The sequence below is a fragment of the Sapajus apella genome, unplaced genomic scaffold (assembly GCF_009761245.1).
Source record: "Sapajus apella isolate SASKATOON/1434 unplaced genomic scaffold, GSC_monkey_1.0 scaffold45, whole genome shotgun sequence".
Classification (NCBI taxonomy): Eukaryota; Metazoa; Chordata; class Mammalia; order Primates; family Cebidae; genus Sapajus; species Sapajus apella.
Window position 1 is genome coordinate 9,064,674 of NW_022436985.1, and position 15,798 is coordinate 9,080,471.

General features: G+C 36.5%; 1 protein-coding gene across 8 annotated transcripts in view; it reads left to right on the plus strand.

Moving 5' to 3' along the window:
- Positions 1-15,798, plus strand: part of FAM13A (family with sequence similarity 13 member A) — a 393,400-nt gene that overhangs the window by 256,729 nt on the left and 120,873 nt on the right. The window lies entirely within an intron of this gene.

Genomic DNA, 15,798 nt, shown 5'->3' on the forward strand with positions numbered 1-15,798 from the left:
TATTAAGGTCTCTACACATTTTCAATAAGTGTGTGTGTTGCCATATTTCTCTCTAAAACATTCTATTTAGCGGTATTTTCACCAGTGAAGTATGGAGGTTCCAACGGCTCTACAAACTCTCAGGCATAGGCCACTATCAGCCTTAAATATTTACCTATACCACAGGTGTGGATTGGTATCTCCTTGATTATGATATAAAATGTTCTTGATTTCCATGGGAATTGAGGATTTTTTTTTTGTATCCTGGACTATGCATAATTATGTTTGAAAATTTAGTTATGTAAATACAGTTGGGTCAGATTTAATAATTTAAAATAAATATAAAATTTTATGCACAAGCTTGGCCCTTTGATGATTATGTGACTACTCATAAAAATAGAAATGAAAGGGCCATGTGCGGTGTCTCACGCCTGTAATCCCAGCACTTTGGGAGGCCAAGGCAGGTGGATTACTTAAGGCCAGGAGTTCTAGAACATCCTGGCCAACATGGCAAAACTCTGTCTCTACTAAAAATATAAAAATTAGCAGAGGATGGTGGCATGCTTCTGTAATCCCAGCTGCTTGGGAGACTAAGGCATGAGAATCACTTGAACCCGGGAGGCGGAGGTTGCAGTGAGCCAAGATCGCGCCATTGCAGTCCAGCCTGGGCAACACAGTGAGACTCCATCTCAAAAGAAAAAACAAAAACAAAACAAAACAAAAAAACGAGAGGACAAAGGAAAAAGTTGAAAAAAATGGTGTTAGAATTTGGGTGACCACAAAGTGGCCCACAGGCCAAATCCAGCCTACCATCTCTTTTTGTCAATAGTTTTGTAGGAACACAGCCATGCCCGCTTGTTTACATATCGTCTATGGCTTCATGCTGCCACAGCAGAGCTGAGTAGTTGCAACAGAGACCATATAATCCATGAAGCCTAAATATTTACTGTCTGGCCCTTTACAGAAAATGTCTGCCAACTCCTAATGTAGGAGCATAATGCCGTAGATTGATGTAAACATCTGAGTTTTTATCATCACTACTCAGTCTCATGATTTGCTGTTACCATTATCAGACACTAAAACTCAAAACTTATATGGTTGAAATTTTTCTGTATTCTTTTGAGCCTATTTTATAATTATATTGTCATTTTACAACGTACATATTAACTATGAGGTATAAACTATTGACTATCTGCAAGCAGATGAATTTATTTTACTTCAAATTTATATTCCTTGTTGTTTAATAATTTTCTCTTTTTAAATAATTTTGCCTAACAGACCAGCACAATACTTAAAATCCCTTTAATTAAGAAAGCACACTGTGTCTTCCTTTACCTTTTCATCTAATGAGTCACTTTTAGAGTGAATCGTTTCTCAATATGGCTTCTCCTGAAATAGAGGCTCAGGCAAGAATAATAGCAGACAATATAAATAGGAAAAATAAATTTTTAAAAGTTTACTATAATTTTTATCAGTGTTTTTTCTGCTTTTATTTTGTTTTTGACTCATATTTGCTTATTCCAGGTAAATATGTCCCAAAGAATACAATTATATTTTTTCATAGATTATTTTTCCTCTTAGAGTGCCTGTAGGTGAAAATTTTTCCTGATATTTACCACACATTGTTGATTACTCATTTGAAATACCCTGTGATGCTCTGTAGTCACTTAATAGCTAGATATATTTGGGAGAATATACTATGTATAGGTTTTATGCCTGTAGATTTAGTAGTTCACCTTTCAGTTTGACTACTTACACTTATAAATGACAGAGGACAGAGAAAAGGACATTTTTCTAAAGAAAAACACTATTAAAAATAGCACACGCTCATAAATCAGAGTACAGAAACATAGATAACTCCTTGTGAAAAGATCACAAACACAATGAAAGGCTAGTAATCATCTTGAGTTAATAACTCTGAAAGAAAGGTTTTATTTAGAGAAGGGTTAAATAAATTTATTTGAAGTTCCACCAACATCCACATCTACCTACAAACACTAATCTTGTAAATGACTCTTGGGAGCATTTCCTGTTATCCTTCTCCTTGATTGGAAATGATCACTTCTATTGTGTCCCACGTCGACATAGCATTCCTTTGACTACTTCTCTTTCTCTCAGTAGAGCATAAGCTCTTTCAGAATAAGGTTGCAAGGTGTTCACCTTTGCATATCTAGATTCTAATATATTGCCTGACACATGTAGTTTGTTGAATGAATGAATGAATGATTTATTCTTCCTCTTGAATTCTATTATCGCAATACATTCCAATTTTGTGTTTACTTCTTGATCTTAAAGACAACTCTGATTATCTTCTTCAGATTTACAGTTTGGATTCTGAGAAGATCATGAAAATTTGAATTTGAACTTGTTTGTTCTCCACTTCATGTTAAATCCTTTAACAGGAAACTTACCCTAATGACTCTGTCCAGGCCCTTATTAATTCATCTTGTTGTCAGGAAGCTCACATCCCTTTATCCCATTAAAAAAAAAAAAGAACTGTTTTTCTTTCTACATCTTCTCAACACTTCTGACACCAAATGTGTAAGTTTTGCATACCAAGCAATTCTCCAATTATCTGCAGACATGAACTGGGTGTCTGACAAATTTAACTCTATTTTGGCACTGACTGCCTAGCGTTAGCGTAGACCCTGCAAATGAAATGCCACAGGACTGTCCCAATTTCAGATGTAAGTCCCAGGTTATGACTTGTACTTCTGACAAACTGGCCAGCAATCAGGGGTTCCATAACTCCAACCTCAGGTTTGATAATTTGCTAGAACAGTTCATAGAACTTAGAAAAGCACTTTACCTATGTTTACCAGTTTATTATAAAGGATACAACTCAGGAACACCAAAATGAAAGAGATGCTTAGGACACGGCATGGAGGAGAGCACAGAGCTTCGATGCCCTCTCTGGGCACACCACCCTTGCAGCAATTCCACGTATTCACTAACCTGGAACTCTCAAAACCCCATTGTTTACACTTTTTATGGAGGCTCCACTAGGTGGGCACAATTGATTAAATCACTGGCCATTGGTAATTGAATTCAATCTCCAGCCCCTTTCCCCTTCCTAGAGGCTAAAATTTCCCACCTTCTAATCACATGGTTAGTTCCCCTGGCAACCAGCCCCCATCCTGAAGCTCTCTAGGGTTTTCAGCCTCAAATCATATCATTAATATGTGAAAAGACACTCATCACTGCACAGTCCAAGGGTTTTAGAAGATCTTATATCAGGAACCAGGGACTAAGACCAAATATATACATATTTGGTCTGTTACTATTGAATGTTTTTAAATATATATATATATATATATTTGTCATGCCCATCTTTTTGGCTAAATGAAGAGGAAAAAAGGAAAGAAAAACCTTTTTTTTTTTTCCATGATATCTCGGTCAGAAGTCTTTCTTAATGATTATATTTATGTAGAATGATATACTGCTAACTAGCCTAGCAACTCATGGATTTACCCAAACTTCCTTATAAATTGTATTATTGTTTATTTATTTTTTACATGTTAAAAAACTGGTTCATAATACGTGTACACTAATGGGGGGGGCATAGGGACAGAAGAAGGAGGGACATGAGCACTGAGAAGGCAACTAATAATTGTCCATTGCATAAGATCTCTTTAGTGAGCATCAAAGACGCAGGATGAAAAGTATGTATGTAATCCAGAGCCTTATGTTTTGTCAACAAAGATTAGTGTTTGGGCAAATTTCAGTCCATAAACTGGCCCTAGTTTTTTCTCCACGTCATGGACATAATAACTGTCGCTTTGTTGCCTGCTGAATACCGAATAAAGGTCAAACCCTTTAGCATGGTATATACTGCCTTTAACAATCTGAGTCCAAACCAGCCCTTTAGTCTCAGCTCTTGCCACCATCTCTTTATTCCCGTCCATGCCCAGTCATTTCAGATTTCTTATTTTATGCCTTTGCTCCAGCTGTTGTCATTATCTGGAAGCCTTCCTTCCTCACCTCTATCTGCCTATGGCAGAATTAGTCGTGTGCCTTATGTGTATTCAAGTAACATTGTATATATACATTATATAAAAATACATTAAACATTCATTATTTAACACCTATAAGTTTTTCCTAACATTTGTCATAGCTCATATGTTCATGCAATTATATGATTAATATTTGTCTTCCCCATTATACTACAAACTCTAGAGTGCAGAAATCAAGTCTAATTTATTCTCTCTTCTATCTTTAGTACCTCACAGGTAGCAAGTGCTCAGTAACTATCTGTTGCTTTTGAATGTTTTTAAAAATATAAGAGATAGTGTGACAAAGTAGTTAAGAATGCTGCTTCTGTTATCAGATTGCCGTAACTCAAATCCTGGACTCATTACTTTCTATCTGCGTGACTTTGAGCAGGCTCCTTAAATTTTCAGTATCTCTGTTCTCCCATCTTTAAAATGGAAATAATAGTACCTGTTTCATAGAGTTTTTAAAATTGAAAATGCGAATAGATAGATGTTTAAATATTATGCCTACCGTATAGTAAGCACTCAACAGTTAGCTATTATTGCAGTTATGCTTATTACTAGAGGTGGGAGTCCGTGTGCCTGTTTACCTGCTAGACTACTACTTTAAAAATACAGCCAGCATCTTTAATGATGTCAGGGCCTAGTCCAAGGCTCAGCATGTCATAGTCATTTGGCAAATGCTTATTGAATTGAATTGAATTGTTGAATTTGAAGAATGCTATTTAAGATTAAACCACTAGGATAGTTTGATAATGACTTGTCTTCCTAAGTTCTACTGTCTTCTATTATTTTTATTATGAAAATTAATAACTCTTCTGTCATTTATTATGTGCCCAGTCTATTCCAGGCACTAATGATACATGGATTATTTCTTTTAATTTTTTTTTTTTTTTGAGATGGAGTCTTACTCTGTTGCCCAGGCTAGAGTGCAGTGGTGTCATCTTGGCTCATTGCAACCTCCACCTCCTGGATTCAAGCAATTCTCCCACCGTAGCCTTCCAAGTAGCTTAGATTACAAGCATGTGCAACCATGCCCAGCTAATTTTTGTATTTTTAGTAGAGACAGCATTTTGCCAAGTTGACCAGGCTGGTCACAAATTCCTAACCTCAGGTGATCCACCCACCCCGGCCTCCCAAAGATGTCATTTAATTTTTATAATAACTTGTGAGATATAGATTTTTCATTATATAGATGAGGCAACTGAGCCTCAGAGAAGTTAAGGGGCTTATTCCACATCATGCAGCTGGCAACAGAGAAAAAGAGATTTTAAAGCCAGTTTCTTCCTGGTAATGCCTCATGGCTTTGTCACAATGAGCAGCGCCCTAATGGAGGAAACCCCACTGACTCCTGGTCTTACAATTTCCACCTGGTTTTGAGGACAGGGTTCATTAGTCTCAGAGTTTGGCAAAAGGAGTGCAAAACATTCCATCAGCTTCCCTTGTTTACAGTAGGGCCTACATTAAAAGAAAGTTTGGATTATGAATAAATGGCATTTGTTTTATCCCTTTAATTATTTTTTGGCAGTTGTGCTCACAATACACATTCACAAGTACACACAGATACAAATGTGCTGCCCTGCTGCCCAAACAGCACCTTCAGAAGCAGCTTTCAATGCCACGTCCCTTCACTATTACTGAGGGAATGTGGGAGGTGCTTCTTCCCCCCAACCCAAATGTACCTTCACTTGTGGATATATCAGATCACCAGATGATTGTGGTACTTACTATTCACAATCATAGATGAAAGAATGATTTCTAGAAGTTTTCCAGAAGCAGCAGGTCAACTACTGCTGAACAGTTTAAGTCTTATAGCACAGAATCCTGAGTATTCTCCTCCTTCCCTGAGGCATTAATGCTCATTCTTGGGAGAAATCTGACTTGCTTAATTTTTCCCCATAATATTTAGGCTAGAAGAGTGAGGTAATATTTTTACGAACACATTAATCATGTTATCAAAAGCTGTTTTCATGTTTGATTAGTGCTTTGATAAACTTATTTAATTAGTACTCAGAAAAATGGAATGCAATTATTTTTTGAACATATTATTTTTGCTCCACTTAAATATAAAGAAAGCTGTAAGGAAAAACTAGTTATAGTTTTATAATATATAATTTACAAGTACATTGGTCCAAAGGATTTGACAGCTGTTTGTTTGAGGCAGCAAAGGAGGGGGAAAGATGCAACAAAGGAATTACTGAATTTGTTTTTATAAGGAAAATATTTTGAATATTCACTATTCGCCTATTCTGTGTTGAAGACTTACAGGCCAGAAATACAAAAATGAAAAAGACACACTTGGAAATGACTCACTCTAATAAGGACAATATGTGTAAACAAGCTATTACAGCACCAGAATAAAGCAACTAATAGTATCTGCCACCTTAAAGTCCCAGCCCCCTCTAAAAACACTATACCCATTCTTTGCCTGTCTTAGAAGCTGAATGCAGCTGGAGAAACACACACAACTAAGTTGAGGTCCCAGCCTAAGGGCTTGACTCTCAACCTCAAAAGGGCCTTCATGCTGGCAGTCCCTACTCCTTCTCCTCAAGTCCTTCAGGCTTCCTCTTTTGTAAACAACTCCTTCATACCTTCTTCTTGGCCCTTATGCCTCCAATGTCACTTCCTTCATCCTTTCACACTCAGTGGATGACCTCATTTGCTGTTTCACTGAGAGCATCAAGAGACAGCATCCACCTGCTCCCACCCTCATATCCCTCCACCGCATGCCTCTGGGCCACGGTGTTTGTCCTTATTCCTTCCCGTCTCCCCGACTGGCTGCACTTGGTCCTGAGATTGGCCCTCCCATGTGCATGATCCCATCCACTCACACACACTTAGGAACTCTCTCCCCCAATTTTTCCTCCTTCCTCCTCCTCTCCTGGGTCATCAGTTTGATGTCTGTCTACTGAATCATTCCTATTTGCATAGAAATATGCTGTAATTTGTCCATCTTATTTGAAAAGAAAAATAATTCTCCTTTGACTCCTTAGCCCTCTTTAGCAATCACCTCTTTGCTATTCTTCACAGCAGAACTGCTCAAACGAATTATATAAGCTCTCACGGGAGAAAGAACACAAAAAACAAAAAAAGAATTATTTAAGCTCTCTGTTTTCACTTCCTCTTCTTTTGCCTGGAGCCCACTCTAATCAATCCCTACTACAAAATGAAACAGCACATTGCTAAATTCAGTGGTCAGTTCTCAGATGTCATTATTCGCCCTGTCAGCGGCATTTGACACACTCGATCTCTCCTTCCTCTTTGTTGTAACAGCTTTATTGAGATATAATTTAATACTGTAACACTGACTCTTTTAAGGTTACAATTCAGTGGTTTCTCCTATATTTACCAAGTTGTGTAAACATTAATCATATCTAATTCCGGAACATTTCATTACTCCCAAAAGAAACCCCAAACCCATTTGCAATTACTTCCCATCCTCCATCCCCTGGCAGCCACTAATCTATTTTTTGTCTCTCTAGAGTTGCATGTTCTAGGCATTTCCTGGGAGTGGAATTATACAATATGTGTCCTTTTGTTTCCGCCTTCTTTCACTTGGCATAATGTTTTCAGGATTCTTTGCTCTGTCATGTATCAGAGCTTCACTCCTTTATGACTGATAATGTTCCATGCTACAGATGCACCACATTTTGCTTATCTATACATCAGTTGATGAACATTTGAGTTGTTTCTACTTTTTGGCTACCGTGAATAATTAAGCTGTGAACATTAATATACAAAATGAAATGTTTTATAGCAAAATTTTATGTAACTAAGAGAATGAAAATTTGTTATTCTTCTACCTTAATTCTACACTGCTCAGTTTAAACGATTACTTTTAGCCCCCAAGTTTTTCCTGGTAAAAGACCTAAAGTCAGATAATTGAACAAATAATTTTGTAAAATAGCAGATGGAACTGTGTCAAAATTAATAAGGAACCTCATCCTACTACCACATACAGATTTACCTGAGCAGCTGCTAAAAGGTGAGACTTCCTTGAATTCAAGTCTCAGGACAGATGGCTCTACCAGGGGGCCATAGAGTTAAAGCCAATGTTGTTTCTTGACTCATTGTCTTGCATTAATAATTCGTATGCTCTGTAAATTCAGACACTTGTGATCTCTGTAACATAACTGTTTTTAAGTGACAGATTTTGAAACTGAATATAAATGAAAGTTCTAAAATAAAAGCAATGTTTACGCAGTAGAATTAACGTGTTTTATAATATCAGCTGCTAACATTTCAATGTTTTTAGGAAGAAAGTAGATGATATCATTTAGTTTCTTATTCATTATACAAACGTTTAATGGTCACCTACTGCTTGCTAAGTGCTATTCTGTGAGGCAGGGCTATAGTGGTTAATAAAACCCAACAAACATTTCTGCTGGAATGGCACTTTCCAGTTTGCAGAAGAGAGAGGAGGTGAGAGGGGCAGAGTTGAGGAAATCAAAGAACTAAGGGGTGTTACTTGCTTGGGCCACACTGTGAACCTGCACTTGATTTGATCTCTTATATTTCAAGATAAGCTTTTTTTTTTTTTTTTTTTTTTTTTTTTTCCTGAGACAGAATCTCACTCTGTTGCCTAGGCTGGAGTGGACAGGCGTGATCTTCATTCACTGCAACCTCCACCTCCTGGGTTCAAGCAATTCTCCTGCCTCAGCCTTTGAGTTGCTGGTATTGCAGGCATGCACCACCACACATGACTAATTTTTGTATTTTTAGTACAGAAGGGGTTTCACCATGTTGGCCAGGCTGGTCTCAAACTCCTGGCTTCAAGTGATCCGCCTGCCTCGACCTCCCAAAGTGCGGGGATTACAGGCATGAGCCACCACGCTCAGCCTCAAGATAAACTTTTTTTTTTAAAGTATAAAATTTCTTTTTTCTCATATATGAGTGATTTTTCTAACAAAGTTAAATTGAGTTATGCTGAAATACAGACTTGCTCTAAAACTTGGATTAAGATGATATTTTAATTAGTTATAACTCTGTTTAACATTGTCTCATTTTTACTATTATAAAACAAGATAAGCATGCGTAAGAAACTGCTCCCTTCGTAAAAATATATATTCCATAAAACATGTTAATAATTTTCTCAGAAAAAAAAAAAAACCTGGAGCATTAATTAGCTAGCACTATGGCTGGCGCAGGAGAGATTCATTAAATTATCTATGAGGAGAGTAGCAGCAGTTTAGTAAGCAAATCTCTTCTTTGGAAATCTAAATGATGCATTTTTTAAGCAAAAACAAAGGCTTTTTTTCTGTCTTGGAGTTTTTGTGGCCTTTAAATTAAAACTGTGTATCTTCGCTTTTTTTTTTTTTTTTTTTTTTTTTTTTTTTGCAAATTCAGAACTAAGCTTCTCTTTTCTGGCACTTTGTTAATTTCACATTTCTTCTTATGAAGATTATGAGTTTAACGAACGTGAAAGAGAGGTAAGAAGCTTTGCTGTCTTCTATACAAGTGACAGGTGGAGGAGAGAAAAGGCCAAAGATAATGAAGAGGACGGGTGAACTTTCTTTAGAAAGTCTGAATGTTAGAAATTAGTGATACTCCTTTTATCCTTCTATCTCAATCTTTAATAATCATGAGCCTTGAGTATAATTTTCTGCCATTTCCTAATCACTTCTCGAAGTACCTGATAAAGAAAATAAGAGTCCATGAAAAGAACACAGAGTTTGGGTCTTTTTTCTTCTTTATCTTTCTCTTTTCTTTTTCTTTTTTTTTTTTTTTTTTTTTTCGGAGCAAGAGATGTCGAGACAGGGTCTCACTCTCACGCAGTCGAGAGTGCAGTGGCATGATCACAGTTAACTGCAGCCTCAACCTCCTGGGCTCAAGCCATCCTGCCACCTCAGCCTCCCAAGTCGCTGGGACTAAAGGTGGACACCACAAGGCCTGGCTTTTTTTTTTTTTTTTTTTTCTAATTATTTTGTAGAGACAGGGTCTCACTATGTTCCTGAGGCTGGTCTTGACCATTTGATCTAAAGCAGTCCCCCTATCTTGGCCTCCCAAAGTGCTGGGATTACAGGTGTGAGCCACCATGCCTGGTTCACACTTAAGAGTTTTTGTACTTTCAAAATGCAAGCGCAACTGAACAGTGCTTAGGGTGACTCCTAAGATAAAATATCAGTTTATTATGCTCCAGCTTTTAAAAAATCCTTACTAAAAATGCTGTCTCATAATAGCTTACTAAATTATTATTTTAAATTTTCCTCCAGTTGACTCACAAGCACGTTACTTTTCTGGGAAGAAACTTAGAAGTGGAGAAACCTTCTACCCCTCCACAAAGGAAAAGAAGCTGTCCAGTAAATGAATTCCCTCCTGCTTCATATCCACTTAGCATGGCAGATAATTTGTACTCTGTACTCTCCCATGAAGCAGAGAGCCTATACTTACAGCTTACTATTGTATCATCACAGTTATATGAGGGCAATGTAAAAAATTAAGATTGAGAAATGATATTTTAATGTCTTTTTTGTCTTTTATATTTTCAGTCACATAAATTTATCAGGGTAAATTTATGCCTAGTATCACGTAATTTTTTTTTTGGTGATGAGTTTCTTATTCAATTTTTAAAGATTAGACCATCTTAAAATATTTTTAGTGTTGACTGTGACAATTTTTTTGACTTTCAAAACAAATTATTGTGTATTTTAAGTATGATGATCCTTGTTTTATTGGAGGTATATATCCACCTCCTTATGTGTTTTTTTACTTGCCAACCTAGCTCATCTTATATGTCATAAAAAAGTTCTTTATTGTCTTATTTAAAACTTTGTATGTATTTGAATGGCTGAGTAATCCTTTACATGTGGATATGCCATAATTTACCTGTGATAGTAATTATTTAGAATGCTTACATTTTCATTCTATTATAAATAAAAATATGATGAACATATCTTCCATCTAGTTTTGTCCTCAAATTCAATTTTTTTCCCCAAGGCTATAATTGTAGAATGCTTCAGTAGGTACCAGATAAATAAATTTAAAGAAATGAAAATTTTAACTTCTAATAACCAAAAAAGATTTTTTAAAATGGTTGCATTGTGGTAGGTAATATGACTTCCATTTTAAATGCCATTTATTCTTCCAATTCCAACATTTAACATGTAACCAAGTATATAGTCTAGTAATTAAGACAGGTACTGAGGCCTATTTGGATTCCGATGTTAACTCTGCCATCTACTCATTGGAACAAATCAAATTTTTTGTGCCTCAGTTTCCTCATTTTTCAAATGATAATAATTACAGCTCCTGACTCCTTGGGTGATTGTGAGAATTAAATGGGCTGGTTTATGTAAACCTCTTGGAACCAGAATAAGTGCTCAGTAATTATTAACTATAACAGCAACAGCACCAGGATTTAAGAGAATGTTTTCTAATTTTACTGTCTCAAAGAATATTACTTTGTTTTTATTCTCATGGCATCTCAAACACTAATGTTCCTTAAAAAATGCCACAACTAGAGCTACTGCACACCTGCAAACACATGCATGGAATGTGCTTTTTTTGAGATTCCTGGAATTGTTTGTGTTTTAGTTGTACACATAAATCACACAACATACACATAGATCTTTATCTCAAATAACCAATGGCACAATTCTTATGAGCAAAGTATTTATTATAGGTGGTCTGATAGGTGGTCTGGGGTATTTTATAGTTTTTGCCTTCAAGTACAAAAGTACCTAAATGACCAAATAAACGAAATGACTAAAAGAAAGAAAGTGTGGTGTGAGCTAGTGGCTATCAATTATAACTACAGTGGAAAGAGAAAACTGGCCTCCCCAGTCTGTATCCCCAATCCATGGCCATTTTCCTACTTCAGCCACGTGTTATGAGAGAGGCTGCAGGTGGGTCTCTCCAGCACATTCACTCCATTTATTACAGTAAAGCTGTTGGCATGATTTGGAGTCCCTGCCCATCAGGGCTTGCTTGAGTCTCATGGAACCACTAGCAACTCTTGCCAAGACAAGGTGGGTCTAAATGACCTCCTCAGCCCACTTGTGCAAAACTTACAGCTGATTTTGTTTTATTATGTCTTAAAGTACGAGTGGCATAAAAAGAAGACAGAAACAAAAGAAAAGTGTGTAAAGAGAGATGTTGCCTTAATACAGATTTTTTCCTACTGTTCCCTCTAAAACAGGGTTTCTCAACTTTAGGACTACTGACATGTTGAACCAGATAACTCTTTGTGTGTGTGTAGCAGGCTGTCCTGTGCATGGAAGGATTAGTCACATGCCTGGTCTGGGCCCACTAGATTCCACTAGTGTACACCCTCATCCCCATCATGACAACCAAAAATGTGTCCAGACAAAATCAGCTGTGCACGAGAAGACCCACCACATTGTAATGGCTGCTTTAAACACCACATTGTAATGACTGTAATAGCATGCCCACCTGTTTCCTTGGCCTTGGCTAACTGGTACCATATTCCTCTTCAGATAATTCAGTGATGGAAAGTAACTGTGAGTACTACCTCCAAGTTAGTGTACACCAATACTAAAATATATAGATCTGAAATAGGTACCCAAAGCATCAAAATAAAACTATCCTCTCTACCTACATTTAAAGGCCAAGAGTAGTATAAATTTGTTTTTGCTTAAATCATGTGTTTCTGAGAAGCCCACTTCCACCTGAGGGGAAGAAAATGGTCTTTTCCTTTTCCTCAAAGTCAATACATTCGAACTAAAGTTAATTACCATCAGTGAAACAGCAGGTTTTAAAATTATATCACATTATTTTCATTTTTCCTATAGTCATTTCTGTAGTGGAAATGTAGTCTCTAAGCTACATCTTCAAGAAGATAGCATTAGTCATCTTTGAAAACTTTCATTGCCTTCAAAATGTGCATGTATCTTTTATAGTTATAGAAGTCTGAGTTACAGAGCTACATTTTTCCTAAAAATTCCATTCTCTCATCAACTGCCTATGGTATTTTCGCATTCTATACACAAGCTCAGATATTTACATTACTTTAATATATAAGTAATGAGTTTATATTTTAAAGTTCATGGTTAATGACAGTCATGTTTATTTATTTATTTTTTTTAGAGCTTAGATCATCACAAAAATACACTTAGACAAAATATAGCTGATGTCATTTCTGGTATCTGACTTCTAGGTGATTTTCATTATAAAGGCTATTTGAATGTAACCTGACAGAATGGAATAAGCTGCATATTACCTTTTTACCCTAGAATATTTCACCTTTACATAAATGGCTAAATGGAATTTAGAGCCTCAAAATTATCACTGAACCTAAAACGTCTCTGTTTTAGGGTTCACTAGAGGGACAGAACTAATAGGACAGATGTGTATATGAAGAGGAGTTTGTTAGGAGAATTGACTCAAATGATCACAAGGTGATCCCACAATAGACTGTCTGCAAGCTGAGGAGCAAGGAAGCCAGTCCAAGTCCCAAAACCTCAAAAGTAGGGACGCTGACAGTGCAGTCTGTGGCCAAAGGCCCAAGAGCCCCTTGGCAAACCACTGGTGTAATTCTAAAACTCCAAGAGCTAAAAACTTGGAGTCTGATGTTTGAGGTCAGGAAGCATCTAGCATGGGAGAAAGATGGAGGCCAGAAAACTCAGCCAGTCTAGTCCTTCCACGTTCCTTTGCCTGCTTTTATCCTAGCCGCCCTGGCAGTTTGGATGGTGCCAACCCAGACTGAGGGTGGGTCTGCTTCTCCCAGTCCACTAACTCAGATTTTAATCTCTTTTGGCAACACCCTAATAGATACACCCAGGCACAATACTTTTCTTCCTTCAATAAAGTTGACACAATATTAGCCATAACAGGCTCCTTATTTTAACACTATGAAATGTTTCCGAACAACCAACCTTGTGCTTGCTTTAATATGGGCAAGGAACTAAGTCTAAATGTGAGATTTTTGGCTAATTAGTTTGAAATCTTACTGCATTTGCAGTGTTTTTAATTGATTTTTCATGTCTACTCTTATGAAAAATAATCACATGCAAAAAGAGCTCCTTAATGAAATATATAATAGCATATATTTATACCTTCATGTTCTTGCTATTAATATTTTTTACAAAGTATTCTTTGTATTCTTGAAAATTGCTAAGAGAGTAGATTTTAAGTTTTCTCACCACAAAAAAGTATGTGAGGTAATGCATGTTTTAATTGTTTGTTTAGCTGTTCCATAGTGCATGCATATTTTAGAACAACATGTTGTACAGGATGAATATATATAATTTTTGTCAATAAAAAGATAATCTTGGCAAATATGGACTACAAAAGTGTTTTTGTAAGTTTATAATTTAAACAAAAATTGTCCTTGCTTTCCTGATTTTATCCTTGCTTAAGAATGCTCTACAAAGAAATGTCATGAAAAATTAATTGGCAGTCATCAGATTTGGGCAAATTTTACATGACAGTAATAATAAAAACTAGGTTTTATTGAGTGTTCACTTTGCTCTGTCCCAAGTTTACCTTTTTGACAAATTATACTCATGTATTTTGTTTGCATGTGGTTTTTTTTGGTTTTGTAAATTAATGCTATTTTAATTGATGAGTCATAATTGTATATATTTATTTATACATAATTTTAATGTAATCTTCATAGAGACATGAATTTCTTCAATATTTATATTCATAATCACACATTGCTTTTAAAAATTATCTGTTTTACTAACCTCCAGGATAGTTAATGTCTTAAGAATACCTTGTGGTTGACAAGTGGATTGTTTCACAATAAATATTTCTTAATGGACTCAAAACTTTGCTAGACTTTATGGTAAAAATGTTAATAATAATAAGAAGGAGAGAGAAAGGGATACATAATAATAGGAGGAGACTATAATCTCTCTGCTGAGAACCCACGGAGGCCATATGACCTAGAAACATGCAAAAACTCAGATTAAGGTATCAGGCAATGTGTAATCAAGGGTAGACTATGTGGTAGGGTGTTATGGAAATTCAGAGTTGGGAAAGGTCATTAAGACCTGAAGTTAAGGCCAGGTGCTATGGGTCAAGCCCGTAGTCTCAGCACTTTGGGAGGCCGAGGTGGGCAGAAGACTTGAGGTCACGAGTTAGAGACCAGCCAGGCCAACATGGTGAAACCCCATCTCTATTAAAAATACAAAAAAAAAAAAAATACACCACCAGGCTTGGTGGTGCATGCCTATAATCCCACCCACTCAGGAGGTTGAGGAAGGAGAATCACTTGAACCCAGGAGGTGGAGGTTGCAGTGAGCCAAGATCATGCCACTGCAGTACTCCAGCCTGGGTAAGAGAGAGACCTGAAGTCCACTGGAGTTATCTCAGCCTCAAAGGAAGTTAGGATTGGTTTGGGTTTAGGCAGTTGAGTGGGCCAATGATGAGCACATGACGTTCCAGACGTAAGGACAAGCATGGGAAAAATCCTAGAGACAAGAAAAAGCTTCAAGTACATGAAATACAATTGATCCGAGGTTTCACATTTTTCCTACAATTCTGGCATAATGTTTTTTACATTTTAAAGGAAAAGAATATTGACTGTATTCAAATTTATTCTGATCTAAGATAAGAGAACATGAGGGTATTTTGAGGGCTACAGGGAGCATAACTTTAGATATGGTCTGAGAAGTCAGTACCCCAGGATTCACTGGGGACATGTGTTGCCCATGCATTCAGAGATAAAAGAAAACTAAAAGCTTGTATTTTTCCTATTCATTACTTAAACAAAAATTTATCAAATCTTATTTCGCCCTACAAATCAGCAGATTCATGTTTTGCTTATTGGTAGTAAATATTTCTGAATACCTTTCAGACATTGGCATTCTGTATTCTAGTGGTTCTTAGCTCTTTTTCTTCCTGTCTCTTTCCAACTATTTTT